Below are 18,618 nucleotides of genomic sequence, written 5' to 3'. Positions count from 1 at the left end.
TCTTCTTTTTCTCTTTTTTCCCCTCTCCTTTTTTTCCTGCCTCCTCTCAAGATATCTGCTTCTCTTTTACCAGCTCTTTAACAAGGACTTGGAAACACTTGTGGCACGCACTAAATAATTCCCAACTGCCTTGGTCAGGGGTAGACACCTGTCTTATTTCACAGGTTCTGCTTCCTGAAACCCCTGCTTGGAGTTCCACCCCAGGAAATAGCTACATTTATATAGGCTTATTTTCCCTCCCTTTCTGGAGCCCTGTTCCTGTGTTTTCTCCAGTGCATGAATACTGAAATATTACCATAGCATGGTGCCACCAGTCACTGTTTTGGTGGTGACTGCCTAACAAACCCACTGCCAGCCCACGCCCGGGTCACACTTCAGTTCGTTCATGTTAGCGAACGGTTCGGATATAGCCATGCTGAGAGCCATGCACGTATTAAAATACTGAACTGAGAATTCATGATAAGCTTCCTAAAGGATACCAAACAGATTGTCCTCTTCTTTTTTCTTAACATCTCCTTTTCTTGGGACAAGATAAGGCATTGTGTTTTCACTTCATAGATAGTTTTGTTCCAGTGACATGTGAAATGATTAGACGTTTTCCTCCAAATACTAATCTGACCTGTTATTAAAAATATTGGGAAAAAAAAGTTTCAAGTTTTCAGCAGAAAAGGGTTTGATTAACATTCTTTTTTTCTGTAAAACACACTTTTCACAAAGCTTTCCTTTATCTGAAAAATCAGTTTTCCATCAAAAATATTTTCATCGGGGAATTTCTCTCACAGCCTTTTATGCAGTGTTCAGTCCTGCTAACAGTTACTGAGGTGCAACATCTGTTGACTTTAGTCAAAGTTGCACCCCAGTAATTGGAAGCAGAATTTGGTCTGTTGTTTGTAAGGTATGCTAAATGGACAAAATCTTACACTGACTGAAGTGTTAGCCTTAGCCGTGAAGTGCACCTCTAATTTAATCCTCCACTCTTTCCCCTTTCCTTGGTTATAAAATGTTTAATGAACTACAGCTTAATGGTAAGGGGCTTTGCTAATCAACATATTTCTCAGCCAAAATAGTTGAGAAAACTACTGTTAATGGGAGGTATAGGTTACCATTTACACTACTAGGTAAAAATTAAATTGGATAGGGTAGGTAAGCAGATTTATTTTCTCAGATTTTTATGTTTTATATTGTTTGCTTTTACATGTTAAAGTTAAATGATGAACGCTGCTTTTCTTTTATATACTTCAGGTATACCGTGCAAACATGTTTTGCATCCAGTGTGTGGGCTCCTGAGACACGAAAAAGAATCACCCCACGTGTAGTATTTTGTGAGGGTTCCGATACAATTTCGTTTAGGTCCCGGACCTGTTTGACATGTAATCATACCCAGACTCAAACGTGCTTTTTCAAATGTCTAGTGGCACACATAACCAGCTCTACTTTTACATTTTAATGTGATTTCTCCCCACCAGAGTGGGTAAAGTATAAATTCTTAAAACATTAAGAGTTTTTGAAACATGAGTATTCTTAATATATATTTATATCATTAATACATTTAGATTCAAATTAGTTTTTTATTTCTTTGCTAGTGCCTTTGTGCTTTCTTGTTGCTCTTTTAGTCTTAAATAGTTTTGAGCTTGTTTCATTAATTTTCTGATTAACAGTCTCAAATCCTACTTTGAATTTTTGGCTGCTGAGAAACTTCATATTTAAAATGTTCATCTGTACTTAAAAGGTAAGTTGTATGAATATATCTCCTTTGAGAAAAGTATAAATCAGACACAAAATCGACAAGTTGCCTGCATTTTATTTGCAACCAACACCTGATATAATCAGCGTCTACAAGACAAAAAATTACTGAACTACTCTATCCAAAATAAATTACTTTTTGTTACAGTTTGGAGGGAGAGTAAAAGTACATTCCTGTATCTAATTTTTATGAAATAAATTAAATATTTTTGGTGCCTGTTTTTGAAGATTTTGGCGTGAATAGAAAAGTTTCGAAAGAGTTGTGGTTCTATTGAACGCTTTAATAACTTTTATTTAACAGAAACCATTTTGTTTTGAAGTGACAAAGATCTTAAGCCTATTAGAAACATTTTACTAGAAGCAAAGTTGCGGTCTAACGACACGCTAAAAATATTTATGTACAATCTTTAAGCATGCAAATAGACCCAAATTAGTAAGGTTATTCGGCAGAGTGAAGTTTTATAAGCATCTGAAACATGAAGCCTGTGTGTTTTGTACTTAGATTTTTGCCAACAGCAGTTTCATACTACTCCAGTGAGAGACCCCCACCATTAGTGACATTTCAAAAAAAAGCAAACAAAGTATTTATTATCTAATTCATTATAAATTTCAATCACCAGCTGTGATAGCACACATTTTCACAGGAGCTTTTTAAAAGTCTTGACCTATGTTAAATCAGTGATTAAAAATATGCATACCATTCCAGTTATCTTTGTTTTAAATCGCTCCTTTTAAATAACAAGTTATTTCTCCGAATAGCTGATTTCCAAAATCTCTGCAGTATAACTCTACCGACCCACAGAGTGCTACCCTGGCAACTCTTTGTTCCTCTAAAATTTTACTTTAATAGACAAAACCACGGACCTACTCTGCAGGATTCATATTGTGGAGTTAAATACTGATAAGAAAAAACGTAAGTGGTACTGTATCATGGAACAATTCACTGAACTGTTTAAAGCTGATCAAATTGTGTCGATCAGTCATGCTAATGAAGGGGGGAGAATATTGCGAGGAATGAGGATGGGACATGATTTTTCAGCAAGAAAAGCTTTCCTAGCTTAACACAAAGATATAATGTGTTAACAGAGTCTTAAAATCAATGCACAATGAATTAGCAGTCAGCGGAGAACAGCCAGATGACAAGGGGAGTATGATTCATTTCTTAGAATGACTAACATCTCAGGCAGCTTGTTGTGAAGAATATTTGGAGGCTGTGAATAGAGTTAAAAGAAATTCCTTTAATTTGATCTGGAAGCGTGTTTATGGCAGACGTAAAGCACTTGAATTCTACTGAGGATTTCCTCTTGTGCTGCAGTCTTCCCGTTTCTGCTCTTTACAGCTGTTCTTTAAGTAATAACTACTGAGCCAGACAAGCTAGTCCTCTTATACCTTAATGCATGAAAATGAAGTTTCCAGCTCAGAGCCAAGTAATTAGATAACCCAGTGCTGACGACGTGTTGATAATGAAGTGAAGAGGAAAGGATCCCTGTATAATCAGATCCTTTTTCAGAGATTTAAAAGAAAATGCATGTTGATGTTTTCAGAAGACACTCAGGCATTTTATTCTACCTCTTTCCTTTTTTCATTTCAGCTCAAAAATTACGGTTTGTTCATCAGAAGCACAACATCCTTAGGTGTCCTGGATGCAAACGAATGTGGATTGCCTTAATATGGAAAGTGACAGCCCTTGGCATTTGTCTGAATATTAATGCTGAATCGGATGGAGAAATCATTATGGCTGATGTTTTTCCTTATTAAGTTTAAAATGTCAGAAGTCTGAGTTTAAGTTTTCATGACACCAACAAATGTTTTTGTAATTTTTCTTAATCCTTAATGTTTCGATTTAAATTCAGATTTCCACTTTTTTTTTCCTTTTTTGGACTTTCAGTCTGTCTAGGAACTTCTATTTCTGGTGGGTTGGATGAAATCTCATCCCCTTTGAAATGGGGGCAAAATCCCATTGGCTTAATTGCAGCTAACACCTTTTCTTTTTGTGCACAAACCCTATCTTCCTCTCTTTCACATTTGGTCATCGAGGATAACATTTTTGGAGGAGCTCATGGCCAGTTTTTTGAGTACTTACAGCTGGGGCCAGATTTTCAGAACTGCATCCTGCAGTTCTCGCTATTGTGCTTACAGGCAGACGTTCAAAAAAGCCCTCAAGCTGTTGAGTGCTTTTGAAAATCTGGCCACATATTTCTGTGTCGGTTTTGGAGCTCAAAATTGTGCTCTAGTGCTATGTGGCTAAGCTATTTTTCTATTTCCGACCTTGGAGGACCTGTCTGCAATTTCTGGTGGTGCGCTCACCATCACTGCAAGTTGTCGGAGAGCTCTGAAAATCTGGACTGTCTTGCCTTGCACAGGCATGGGTGTTGGGCAACACTGAAAGACTTCGGCCTGTGACTAGCGCCATCAATGAACGGCGTGTTCTTGAGCATCTCACTCTGTTTAAAGCTTAAGTGCCTCCCTCTTAATTTTCTGATGCCTGTATTTTCCTTCTTTAGGGCTAAGCGCCATATGTTAGCAACCTCCTGGTTCTGCACGTGCAGTGGTGGCAATTGCTATAGTATACCTTCACTGAGCCCTGCAATGAAAAGGAAGGTCTGACGGCTGGATTTAAAGAGAGGGATGAACCTGAGCTCAGGGAAACACTCCTGATGGAGCAGAGAAGACTGAACAGCTCCTTGTGCAGAGATCTGAGAGGACGTCATGCTTGGAGGTGGTAAGGGAGTACGAGGTGAAGCAACGCACTGAGAACCGGGAGGGAAATTGTAGATGTCAGTCAGAGATTAATGACTCAATAACCTCAGTAGGAAGTCTGATAGGTACAACCACAACAGCAGAAATCTCTCCAACATATGCACGGTGCTTTTGAGCATTAGTCTCTCATTCCTCACCCTTCTCACATGTAGAGCATCATGCATTACAAACTGGACCTGAATTGCTGTGATTGGCAAGAGATCTGAGCTTGGGAGGTGCTGGTTACTGCTGTGGAGTCACAGGACCTCCTGCATCAAAACCATCAGTCCTTCCTCGACCCCACTGTTTTTGCTGCAAGTGATAGCAAGTCTCCAAACTGTAAATCCTCTAAGACAAGGCCTGGAGGTCGCTGTACACATGCAAAATATCAGCTGTGCTTTCAGGCTAACATATTGGGAAGCACCTAAGGGCCTTAAAAGCTTAAGTCTCCAGCAATTTAGACTTCTGTGCAGTCTTTAAATTGCTTTGACTTTCAGAAAGACCAGGGCTATTCAGATGTTTATTCACTTCTAAAAGCATTCCCTCTGGTGTTTAAACAAATAAAAGCGTACTCCCACTTCAGGGGATGAGAATGGGTAACAGCTCACTTTTATGAGTGTCATAGAGGAGAACTGAAGGCCTGTCCCTTACTCATTTCATTTATTTTGGTAGAACATATACAGGGTTTCTGTCAGGACTTCTGAAGTTTCTTGGTTTCTTCAGGTGCCTGTTCTCCATTTTAATTCTGTATTCCTCCTCCCTTTTCTAACACTTGAACTTTTAATTTGGGTGTGGGGGGGAAGGGGAACGTCTGTTTCTTTCTCCTTTATTGCGGTACAGAAAGGGGGATGGAGGCCAGCTTTCTTGGGCTTTTATATTCAAAATACCCATAAATAATTAGTTACAGGGACCTAGCTCCCCCCTCCCTTTAAGGCCTAATTTAGGTTCTTTATCAAAATGATTTAAAATGCCTTTCTCAGTAGGAAACCATATTTCAGAGCTTTTATTTATTAGACTTCTCCAAAAGTGTGTTTTTAATGCACATCCTGACTTTCTGCCAAAACTGTCCACTGAAACATTGGGACTGGAGCAACCCTTTGTATAGGGAGTTATATTTATTAGATTTTTACATATTGATACAGAACAATTCATCTAAATAAATCATACACAGAATTGGCACATAAATCTTCCAGTCTTCACTATTTGCTGTACTATATTACTATCCTGACAACCTTCCCTCAAGTATAGAGAAACTTTCTTCTTAGTATACTTTTCCCTAGCCCTCTTAGTGTAAATGCTGTCAATAATTTTCCTGGGCTATGTAGCTTTTTTGTTACTGTGTTTGTTGTTGTGAGGGGTAAGAGTTTGGGTTGTGGATTTTATTTCATTAATTAGGGAGAAAGAAAACCTTTTACTGTATTTTAAAGCGGAACAAGTAGCCCTGAACTCTACAAAATGCATGAGGATCTTTAAGTAGTAAACCAAAATCAGATTTCATGGTAGATGGTCAAATATCTGAATGTTTTAGCATTATGAGCTCATTATGGCACTGAGAGGAGATTGCTTCCTTCTGTTTTAGGTACAATAGTTCTTATGCTGGATGGCTAGTTTGAGGAATATAATTTGCTTAAGCACATGTGCGCGCATGTGTGCGTATGTGTGCGCATAGATCAGACCCATCCATTCTATACTCCCTTCCTTCTCCCAGGTTGTTTCAACTTCTCTGAACAGAAGTACGTTGCGTAGAAGAGAATCTGGCCCTAATTACTTTAAGCAAATACAAAACCATAAAGTGTATCCTGCATGGATATGATTCAGTGTAACCCTCTGGCAGTTTACACCAGTGAAAGCTCTGGCTGGCTGTACTTTGAGTACCTCTCATTATGAATCCTGAGGACGTGACAGCCTTCTTTAAAAACTACACTTCAGTCCTTGGCAGTGATGGTTTAAGATCTGCTGGATTTCCAAAGGGATTTTGTAGTATTGGGACCATCACTCCAGAAGGCTCTGGTGTTTCTGACAAAAGGGCTCTGACATCCAGGTAGTACTCTTGAAAGTTCAGAGTTTGGAAACTGGGAGCGCTGTAAGAAATCATTACAATAAAAGGTAGAACAGATTCTAGCAAGTGTTCAATCACGCAGCATGGTGCCACTTAGAGGCAGAAGACCTTAAAACAACCAGCAAGATGTCTGCAGAAGAAACCTCTGCTGCCAGCTCTCGGCACTCTGTATCCTGTCATTTGACACCTTTCATCTCCGGTAAGTTTAAGTTCGGTGACGGGCTGCAGTAAAGGCTCGGTCAGCTATCAGAACCTGGGCACTGCTGATGAAGCTCAGTTCAGATGTCGTGTGGGAAAGGGCTTGCTTGTGCAGTGCACTGAATAAAGTCAGGCCTCAGGAAACACTGTGGGGTGATAGCTTGCGTTGAACCATGCTGTATCACCAATCGCTTCTCACTGGTTTTGGCTTTAAGGTTTTGGAAGCCAGGACCTGCAGAGCTGGTTTCTACCCACAGAGTTGGTGAGTCACTGGTTGTGGTCACCAGTGGGGTACCAGGATCTCTCTTTCTGTGGGAAAGCAACTCCTGCAGGTGAGTGGGCCAATATGGACTACACAGTCATGAGAACAAACTTGAAATGACCAGCAGGGTGTCTCTTTAAAATGTCTCCTGCTGTCTGTGAAGCTGAACATTTCTCTAGGCTAAACACTCTTTTTCCTTTAGCTAGAATATTTAAGTTAGCAAAGCCAAAGGCTCCACATTTAGAGGAAAAGACCCATGACATATTCAATTCATAGGTGTTATAAGGTGACACCTCCCACCCAAACCCTTTCTCTGACAAGTGAAACAGGGCGAATCCTTTGTTTTAACTATGTGAGAGCAGGGGCCACAGCCATCCTTTTATTCAGTAGAAATAGGAAATACCAAATTAAGTGCTAAGAGAATTGCCGTGAAAGAAACACTAATATCTGATATGGAGAGGTTTGATTAGAAACCGGGGAACTGAGGCACAGAGGTGTCGTGACTTGCATGAGGACATCAGTGGCACGACTGTCAGCACTCGCCTCTGACTGGCATCCAACTGTCCCCATCTAGGTCTGTCATTGGAACCACATTTGGGAAAGAAAGCAAAGAAGGAGACAATCCTTCTGCAAGAGAGCCTCCTTAAAATGCCTGTCCCTCTTAGCACAAATTATTCTATGGGAAAAGGGGGATACTCCGGTCCTGCCCATTGTCAAAGCGTCTCATGTCATATTGGCAGTTTATGGTTTTACTGGTAACTCTGTCAGGTCTTCCTCTGGCCAACCCTATTCGTAAAAGGGTGATCAGAGTTATTTGAAAGTTCAGCTAGAAGTGCACTTGAACAAGGAGAATTTAACTCTGTATTTATGACTCTTTAAGTATTTTATTCATAAAAGGAATAAATATATTCAGCTGAGAAGCAATAAGTGCCGCTAGTAATTTTAATAAATGATAATTCTAACATTTTTTCTGTTTAACATTCAAAAGTATTGGTAACATTCTACCTTAAAATATATTGCATAAAATGGCAGAATTCTTTTAAAATACGTTTAAATTTGCTGCAAAACAAGCAAACAAATTTGTTTGGATGGTAAACAAAAATTTTTACTTTTTACCTGAAATGTATGTGAATGTCAAAAAATATTTCCATGTACTTTAAAGAGTAATTGAAGCATATGTAGCCAAAGTGTAATACTTTTCATAATGGTTTCAGACTAAATTAGCCATTATATGGGACTAACACATAAAAGCCTTTCTCTACATCAAGTGATAGATCAAAGAGGGGAACGATGGCTTGTCCACATGCATAAACCACACCTCTCAAATTCTGAGAACAAGGATATGCAGTCTGCATTTTAACTACATCTCCATGACATGAAACGGTATTCTTGTGTCTCCTACTGTGGGAGAGTCAGGTAGTCCTGGCTACAAAGATTTCCTTTTACATTTCTCCCGTCTTTTTTTTATTCCATCTTATGGATGACATTTCAGTGACTAGTCCCAGGTGAATCTAATTTGAAAACTAAATTTTGCTCAGTTCCTCCCAGGGCAGTGGGGGAATCTGTTGGTGGGAAGTGCGAGTCTCCGTAGGTTTCGTGGTAAATCTGTGACTCTGGTGCCCCAGTCCCCCAGCTTCGGGGACGCAGGCGGACACGTGCCACTGCACAAAGCCCACACAACGTCAGCGGAGGCAGCACGAGGACTGTGGCGACTGCAGGCTGCAGGATGTATCCTGCCCAGCGCAGTGAGGCAGTCAGGGCAGGCTGGGCTTTCAGTGCCCAGCTCACACGAGCGCCTGCCTTTCTGTTCACCTGAGAACTGGATGGCCTTAGTAGCTAAAGCACAGGGTTGTGAGCCCGACCATCTCCTCTCCACTAGCCAGTTTGTTGAGCTCAGATGAACTAAAAACTTTCTGTGCTTCACTTTCCTATCTTCAAAATCAATCTGATAATATTTTCACCCTCACAGGGATTCACTGATTACTTAGCCTACCTAAAATGCTTTGCTTCAGATGGAAGCTGTTAGGGAGGCAAATGCTACGGGTTATTGCTGAGAAGCGCTAAGGGGTCACACTAAGATGCAGATCAAACAGTCTCAGCTTTTGGAGTATTGTGTGGTGAGTTGTTTCAGACACCTCTATATTAGTAATAAGAAATGCAAACTAGTTGGTTTAGTCACGTAATTAAAGAAAGATGTGCATTCCTGAAATTTTACTGCTGTAGAAGATTGAAAATGTATAGTTTCATTTAAGTACATGCTCACCCCGAGCCAGTAGATTGGATATTGTTCCAATTATTCCCATTAGCGTCTGATTTACAAGCATTAATGTACTACCATGATCAGAGAATAAAGTTCCTTAACATAACCCATGCTCACTGAAATGTAAGCGTACTTTTTATTATTGTCGTGGTTGCTAAAATTGTGACGTGCACGAGGGAAGTGCTGAGTTGAGGCACCAGAAGAAGAGGCTGTGATCATGGAAAGTTTGAAACTTCTCCTCTGATCATTTCTGACAGCTCAGAGTGGTTCTTCCACAATTGGAACCACTTGTGCTGCTTATTAATATAATGAAACTTATCCTCCAGCAAAAACAGAACCAAAGGTTGACACAAGAGTGGAGGGAGAGACTGAAACCTGATCTGGTTAGGGATCTCTTAAAGATGATGGAAGACTAATAAAATCCAGTCCACTTCCTACCTCCATTACAACTCCCACTCCCAGTCTGTCTTCAGAAGCTAAAGGGAATAGTGCCTCCTTCCAGAGCTAAGCCAAACACAGTTCTGCTTGAATACAAATGTGTCTTAACAGCATCTAATGGTGTTTTGCACCAGGGCCAGTTTCAGTATCTTCCATAGTCTGTGGAATTCTTACTTTTGATTTCTGTCGGTGCTTGATCAGGCCCCTAAAATGCCATTTATTTGTTCAGCAGTAGAGTTGTTGATAGAAAAAAGTAAGAAAAGATTTGTACAAACCCAATCTGATTCCATGGTATACTCTAATCTGTAGAGATTCTAGCAAACTGAAGGGAACTCTGCAATAGTAATACCAGCACAAGACTGAGCTTTCCAACTTTGTTTTGCCTTTAAGACACTGTGGGCCAGTTCTTCAAAGACTCAGGATGCAAGACAAAATTTCCAAATATTTTCATTCTTTTAGGTGCTGGTGCCATTTAGGCATTTGTTAGAAACAAAGGACTTTTCAGGGAAATTTATCATGGAAAGTTCTGAGCAGTTTTGAGAGCCTGACCGTCTGAAAATCCTGCCCCAGCTCTGAGCACTGAGCATTTGAAAAACTGGTCCTGAATCCTTTGATAATCTGATTCCAGGCTGAACAACTGCTTAAACTGTGACTTTAAAGCCTTTGGGGCAACGTCTTGCAAAGACCTTTCTCCTCTCAGTGTTCACCTTTACCTCCATGTTGCCAAACCCTTTTTTCTCCATTAACTTCAGCTAATTTACACCAGGACGGACTCCATCTTCAGCTGCATTCCAAGAAAGAGCATGGTTAAAAAATGTTTCCATAATACTTTAGAACAGCTCAGTGCTTGGTATATCTTCATCAAGCTAAACATCAGTTAGGAACAGAAAAAAACATACACTTTTTTCCATTGGCAGCGGGTTAGAGAAATATTCTAAACTCCACATGTAGTATTATTCCTCAGCATGAGGAAGGGGATGGTGACACGTGGAGTGAAAAAAATACCTTAATGATTTAAAAAAAAAAAAAAAAGCTGAGGTCTTCAAACTTTTCAATAAGCACGTAGGGAAGTAGCTGAACAGAACTGTAAGGGTAAGCAGGGCAAAGTGTCAGAGTTGATTTAACTCATTACATTTAAGTGGAAAATAAGGGATGAAAGTTTAGTTTAAGAAAAATTAAGGAAATACCTAGGAATGAGTTTACAAAGTGCAATATTTTCTCTCAAAGCCATAGGGTTAGCAGGTTGGTATCCAGCATCTGTGACTGATTAGGGACATTTGAGATGGCAGGTGGCTTTAGGAAATGGAAACCTTACAGGGCTTTACAAATACTTTCTGTAGTTAGGCAAAGTTATTTGATTTATTCTCACTGGTTCTCATTCTACAGCCTGGTTTAAAATCTAGCAACTTGTCTTAATCCATGTTAATATTTTCTTACAGATGCAGTGTTGTGAAAATTCTCCAATCAGATTCTTGGAAGATGCCCTGGAGAATAATAGAGTTACTAGGTTTACACTACTGAGGGCCGTGTTAAGGTGAGGAACATAAATCATGGCATTTAAAAATGCCAACCAAATCTTTTAGACAGTAATGAGATCAAGAACCAGATCTGATCATATTTGCTCCTGACAATTTTAAACAGACCTATAATTCTGTGTACTTCCACTATGTGTGGTCATGTTGAAAACGCACCTCTGTATTAAAAGCCAAAAAAAAAAAAACCCACCAGACTACTAGGCAAGGCTTACAGTGTGCAGCTTGGTTGCTATATACTGCTGGACATAACAGTGTTATACTCTCAGAGAATAAAGAGGGAAAGCCAGACTTATCATGCATCTGTTCTTTGCTCTGATCAACAGTACGCTAGGCTCCACTGAGGTTATGCAGTATGGAGGTCTGCAGAAGTTTATGGGACTCCTCTTTTGGTTTGGATGGGAGCCAAAAACATAGCTCTGAAGCAGGAGAAAGAAGAAACATTTGGAAGAATCAAGACAGGAAAGTAAACCCCATGGAAAATGGTTGGAAGTGCTTCACAAATCAAGCCAATATATAACAACTGGCTCCTTAAAAACTTATAATAGTAGGTAAAATAGAATTTGCAGCGGAGAGTAGTACAACTATATGATGATTCAGGGCAGGTGGAGTTAAAATCTCAATTAGCTTTCCGAAATAGCGTTCCTGAGGAATAGCTCAAGGAGCAAATATAGCAGAAGCCTGAACATAGGTTTGTTATTGCTAGAGAAGAAAAATCACTTATCCAAACCTTTCCATTATCTGATATTGTAAAACCAGTCCAGCAGCGCTCTCTGAGATGTTATAACCTCGGCACTTCTCCAGATCTATTTCCAGCTATGGATTTTGTGTGTGTGTGTGTATGCGTGTGTTTGTATGTTCTTCTGCAGATTTATTTTAAATCTCCCTTCCTGAAGCTGTTCGCTGTCCTGATTTATAGGATTTTGCTAAGCATCACGTAGTCTTTTCTGTTCTTTACTAAGTATGTTTTACTACTTTGTATTTTTTTCACAAAGAAATAGATTTTATTGGACAGGGGTTCATACATAGCTGCATAATGTTTGTCTTATGGATTTTGTATTAAACCACTTTAACACTTTTGTAGACCGGAGGAACTCTGCAAATACTGTGGGTGAAATGCCCTGAGCTTCATCTTGCATGCTTTGAACTGAGCACGGTGAACTTTGCCTAGTTACCAAGCTGACACATGAACGAGCCATTTGCAATTCACAGCGAAGGAGAGAGAGAGAGAGAGAGAGAGAGAGAGAGAGAGAGAGAGAGAGAGAGAGAGAGAGAGAGAGGGTGGGCCTGATCCTGCTCTTAGCAAAGCCAAAGGAAATCCTGCTGCTGACTGCAGCAAGACCAGCAGCAAAATCATAATGAGTATTTAAGATGATATTTCAGAAGTCCAGTAATGTGACAATCATGATGAAGTGGTGGCTTTTCCAGAGGCAGTGTCTGAATTAATAGGGTCTTTCCAGCTAGCTCCTCTTGAAGCGGGTTGGAAGAAGTAAAATAAATAAATAAAAAGTCTCTAGGATACTTTCCTGTTGCCAGGGTTTGTATTCACTTCATAAATATCTGTTATATTTTGAAGTCCTTTTTTTCATCATTGTCATCTTCCTTCCTTTATTGTAGCATGAGTAATCTAATTTTTCTGCATAGCGTGTTGCAGTTTGATAGACAGGTCTCTGAGGGATGCCTTATGTGTCAGCACCAGTGAAAATGACTTCTGAGGTTGGCTCACGCCCCTGCGCGAGCGTGGAATCCAAATCGCCCCAGAGTTACGCATCCGTTTGCCCCACGCCTTACTGCTGGATAATATATTCATTTGCCTCTGGCAAGAAAAAAAAAGTGAGATCCTCCATCGCATACTGATGTCATGTGGAAGAAGCCATAATTGGGACTGGTCACATGTTAAAGGAACTGTAAGTTGCCTTTTGCCTTCTGTGTAGATAAAGTTCCTTTCTCTTGATCTATACCTACAGACATAACGTGGTCAGAGTACATGCAAGGTTTGGAGAGCTGGAAATTCAGACATGTATTTGACAAAGGAAAATATGCTAATTAGTTAGAGGCTCCCGAGTCTTTCTTTTTTCGAGGATCTGATCATAATGGCAGGAGATTTTCATTTGACTCCATTGCTACTTCAGTTTATCAGTAATAATTGATGGTGCGTGCAGTAGCATTCCCCACTTTAATCAAGGACAGAGATTTCAAATCCACAGTTCTAACAAGAAAGCGTTCAGAAATCAGCTGCCCTTTCCTTTTCACAGGCAGATGCAGTCAGGGAAAGAGTGATTTTTCACTTTAGATGCATATATAAAGCTTTATTGCTTGGCTTCCAGGAGGAGTCTTTGGGGCTGTGGTTCCCAAGTTTCATGCCTCATTGCCTCCTTCCAGCAATACACCCTAAATAATTTGGGTCCTGACTATTTCAAATCCTCCTGTAAAGCCCACTGAATCGACAGGAAGATTTCCAGTGACTCTCATATGTTTCCAATTAGGCCCGTAAGAGCACTCCTGCCCCTTCTTCCTGCTTGTAATAGCTGTAGAAGTTGTTAGGACTGCGGGGTTTAGGCGGGGGCTCTGGATCTGCCACCGATTCCTGTGAATTTGGACAGCTGCTCTTTGAGTCAGTTTCCCTATCTGTAAACAGGACCTCTAATAATGATACCGTCTACCTTGGAAGGCAGGAAGAGATGCTGAGCACCTGAGATAAATGCACCACTACTGGTGACAATGACACCAGAGCTGAATCTGCAGTTATGAAATAGAGCTGTATTTTCTGACCTGTCATCCCACTTCCAGGTAGGAAAACGGAGCTGGGTTTGGTACAAACTCACTACATTCAATCTTCTTAGTGTTCAGTCTGCAGAGCTGCAAAGATGAATGGAAGAATTTTATGCCTAACATTTTAACTTGGCTTGATATGCTTTACACTAGCTCGTAAAAAAAAAACTGTATTATTTGGAGCGCTCTGTTCCTGACATACAACCCATCTCTCATTTAGCAAATTTAATTTTGCAGGCTGTGCACATTTTTCATGACAATCAAGATGCAAGGAGACATGTCTTTATCTTAGAAAGCCACCAGCAGCAGAAACATTCTTAAAAGAGTCTATTATTGCTGGCCTATTAGAGTGGGAACCCATGACAATTCTAGCCTGAGGTTAGCCATATATGACATTAGGCATAGCTGTACTAGCAAACTTTATAACTCTTAATCACTGCTCTATTTCCTGGCAACTCTCAAGTAATAATGTTGGTGGATATCAAATCTAAAGTACATAAGGCTCAATTATGATCTTGCAGAACAGAGGGGCTGCTAAAATCCAGGCCAGACTGAACTCACAGTCTGCTGTTTACTTAAAGTATATAGAAAGCACTTGACCTCTTCTCAGTGGCATCCATGTGGAAACACTCGACAATAGAGGCCTTCCTTGGTTTTCTTAGGAATCACGTTTCAACATTTTTATCTCCTCTAATTAAGGTCAGTGGTCATACCCTCCCACCTCTCTCCTCACCCCGACTCTTCCACCAAAATTGCAGACGCTTATCCAGCTCCAGTTACCTTGCGTGAAACATACTGGGCCCAGTTTGTGCATATGTCACTCCAGTGGGGTGGACAGAGTGGCAGAGGTTTGGGACTTGCTGAACCAAATGCATCCTCACATATTTCGTCTGGGCCTGTACCAGTATGGGGTTGGAGTAAGCCCGGACGGGAGTGTGGCTGTGTGTCTCTGTGGCACGGAGGGCCAGCATGTTTGGCTGGGACTCCGATGGAGGGGCTTGAGCACACTATCGTTTGTGTTCGCATGCTCATATACCACGACGCTGAGTAGAGTCTAATAGTCAAAATAAGGGCAGGGGGGAATTAACAGCAAGTGTAATTCCAGTACAACAATATTTCGTAACTCACAGTGCATGTCTCTAACAGAGGGGAAGGTGTGAGAGAGTCTGAAGGAGGATGGCAGAGTGAATATCATCTCCCTTTGCAATACTGGAAGTGCTAATTGCAGCCGGGAAGGAAGGGTGTAGCTGGCAGACATCTAGGAGAAAGCCTGGGGAATACTGTACAACGGACTCATTTTGTCGTTGTCAAAGAAACCCATGGGCATTTCACATCCCAGCTTCCCTGGAAAGATTCCCTCTGACTTCACTGTGCTTTGGCTCACGCCCGGTTTGTATCTTCGTGGAAACCCACGTCGTCACTCAGTGGGGCCACTCGCAGGAATGCTAATGGCCAGGCCGAGGCCGTTGTGTTGGACAGCGAGGACACATCTCAGCCCACAGCCCAGGTGGAGAGCACGCCTCCCACTGAATAGAGGGCTCGTGGGGTCCAGACTTACAGTTACAAAGCCCTGGTAACTTTTAGGAACCATATACATCCTGGTCCCTAATTATCTCTGTTCTAATAAAAAGAGAAGAATTCCTTTTTATTATTATTTATTATTGTTACTGACTATGTAGCAGCCGTGAATGGTTAACAGTGAAAGTGAGAGGTTTATGAAATAAAATTCCGTGTTGGTAGAAGTCATCCTACATATGTAAAAACAAAATTGGGCTAGGCATCTCCACACTTCGGTATTTTCTCACATTTATAGCCAATGTGTTGCACTCTTTTCTTTCCCTCTAGACTGACCTGCTCTCATTTCTCACCCGTAGCAGAATATCATTTTCAGAAGAGAGTGAATGCTTCCCCCGGCTTTTTTTTTTTTTTTTTTTAAATATATCAGAACAAAACTGCCATAGTTGTGCCCTACATGAGATTGACTTGACTCTTTGCAAAGGCAGGTCTGCAAGCCTGATCCTCAGCTCCCTCTTTCAGCACGTGCTTCTGGTGTAACTCTGTGGCTCACACTAAGCTCTACAGTGACCATGGGTGCAGGATCAGGCCAGCTGTGTTCCAGCTGTTTTCTTTAGACAACAACAGCCTCAAAACATGTTTTTTTTTTTCTCCTTATGCTGTTTTTGTAACCAGCTGGAAATTTGTATATGCGTGTGAGGGCAGACTGGGGCAGCCTGTGCCTTTGTGCAGCCGGAGTAGCAACGCGAGCTCCTCACACCAGCAGCCTGGGAATGACGTCAGTACAGTTTTGTGGTGCTGGAGAGATACGTGTCGGAGTGATCTGACAATTCAAAGAGATTTATTTGTCATGTAAAAGTAGAAAGTTGTTCACTCTCAAAATGTTCTTTTGTCAGCAGCAGACCGACTACTACCACCACGGACTGCATGTAGCGTGGGTGCCTCTCTAGCACACCTCTCCCAGGGAAAGCAGGTGACAGGCCAGCCTAGGGCCCAGTTCTGCCAGAGCAGGGGATCATTAGCCATAAAAAGTTTTGCTGATGTCAGCACCCTTCAGGAAGGGTACGCAGGACTGGGCCTAACGCTCTTCTTTTCCCTGCTTTCCCCCATATGCTGTTGCTATGAAAGACAGCGTCCCACGGCGTTCACAGCCATTTGGCACTCCCTCCAAGTAGCTTTGCTTGCTTTCCTCCTCCCTGCCAGGTTGGTTTCATGCATGCAGGTCCCTTTGGTAACCCCTTCTGTTGTGCAAAGCATGTGCCTCTATCCTGAATTAGGTAGCTGGAATAAGACTTGTGGAAATCTCCAAACTGCTTCACAGGCAGGGGAACCCAAATGGGTGCTGAACAGTTTCCTGACTCCGGAATAGATTGCATCAGTCTGGCACGACGTGTGCTTGTCTCTTTGCTTTTGTCTGCCATGTCTTCATAATCTGTCCCACCATTTATCTCCGCACATTTTATTTCCTAGAGGGCAGGACATTTTTATTAGTATTAGGTGTCTGGAAGTTGGGTGTCCAGTCTGACTATTGTATCTGGTCTCCCTATGTAGTCAAGACAGAAAGGTATGCCAGGCAACAGTTCATTCCGCTAATTTTAGGCATTTCCAGAGTGTTTTATCCCATTTTGAGACTGATGCTTGCCTTTCACTGTGGCTATCAAGGCCAGATGACAAGCTTAGACCACATGGCAAGCTTTCAGTTTGACAAAGTGAGATTAGTTCCCACCCTGCCCACTGTGAGTGCAGTTGTGTGCATTTGCGTGTCCCTGGAAAGAGAGATGCCAGTAACATTGCTGCGCTCCTTCATTAACATCCCGCAGCTCCCCAGCTGGAGGCATTGGCTTCCTGACTAGCCATGTCTTTTCTTCAGCTTGTCTCCCATATATTGTACCTGCTTCCTTTTGGTCTGGCCTAACCAGACAGCAGTCTTCAGTGCCTGCTTGTTGAAGTTACTTTAAAGGAGAGCTGCTCCATGGTAAGGCCACAAACCAGAACGGTGTCGTTGGCTCGTGACGTCAAGAGACCTTCACCACTGATGAATTGGATGGTTTGGCTTCTTTTGTTTTGGGACCAAGTCTTCTCCTGTTTTGTAAAATGCCAGTGCCTTCTTTACATAAATCAGAATCATTCATAAGTGTATGTTATTCTTGGGGCCATCACAACCACTCTTCTAACCTTTTGTTTTGGCAAAACTGATACATTTGGAAAAGAGACCATAGCAGGAGCCAGCACCTAAGCAGAGGGCTCTGTCACCCTCTGAGAGCATGGGCTGTTGTTGTGATGTGTACTGAGGTTGCTGTAATAACCATAGCTGTCTGATGGTTCTCACAAGAGGCGCTTTGCTTTTCTGGCTGTTCTTGGACAGGTCCACCAAGAATTTGGGTGAGTATTTGGTCAGCCTGCTACTTTAGCAAAGAAAGCTTTAGCAAAGAGAGCTTGTGGTGAATGAGAGATTTTGAGGCGCTATATTAATTAAATACCAGCTCTGATGGTCAGCGCCCTTTGGTCTCTTCAGTTTTGCATGGGAGGTCTGGGGAATCAGCTGCCTACGTGACCCATTCCCTTCCTTTCCCTGCTGTATGGGTAGGAGGAAATTAAGAGGTTTTAGTAACCTGTAACCTCTTCCTACCCATCGCAAAATAAATGAGAAGTTAAAACAAAGCAAAGTTTAATCTTTAAAGTTTCTTTTGATGTTAATGTGAGCTGTTACTAAGTAGGAAAGACAAGAACTTACTGCCAGAATCATTGTCAGTACTTAGCAGAACAAGTTAGGAAAACCTGTAAAAATTTCTTCCCATACCAGAAGGATCTGCAGAAGGTTCTGTGTTGTCACTTAAATGGAGAATAGTGCAGTAAGTATCAGAGATTTTCAACTTGAAAGAGCTTAGTCACTCATGCCACAAGAAAGATGTTTAATTAAATATCAGACCTCTTTATTTGTACCAGCCTCTGGCTTGCATTCCATTTCCTTACAACCAGAGGAAATTCCCAGATCTTCAACAACTTTACAAATAAGGCTATTTTAGAGTTTTTTCCCCCCTGGAACTGAAATGCAGCTACTTTGGAGTTGGAACACAGCAACTGTTTGAAATCCCGCTGC

This window comes from Struthio camelus, chromosome 12 (assembly GCF_040807025.1).
Source record: "Struthio camelus isolate bStrCam1 chromosome 12, bStrCam1.hap1, whole genome shotgun sequence".
Taxonomy (NCBI): Eukaryota; Metazoa; Chordata; class Aves; order Struthioniformes; family Struthionidae; genus Struthio; species Struthio camelus.
This window is presented reverse-complemented; position numbering follows the sequence as displayed.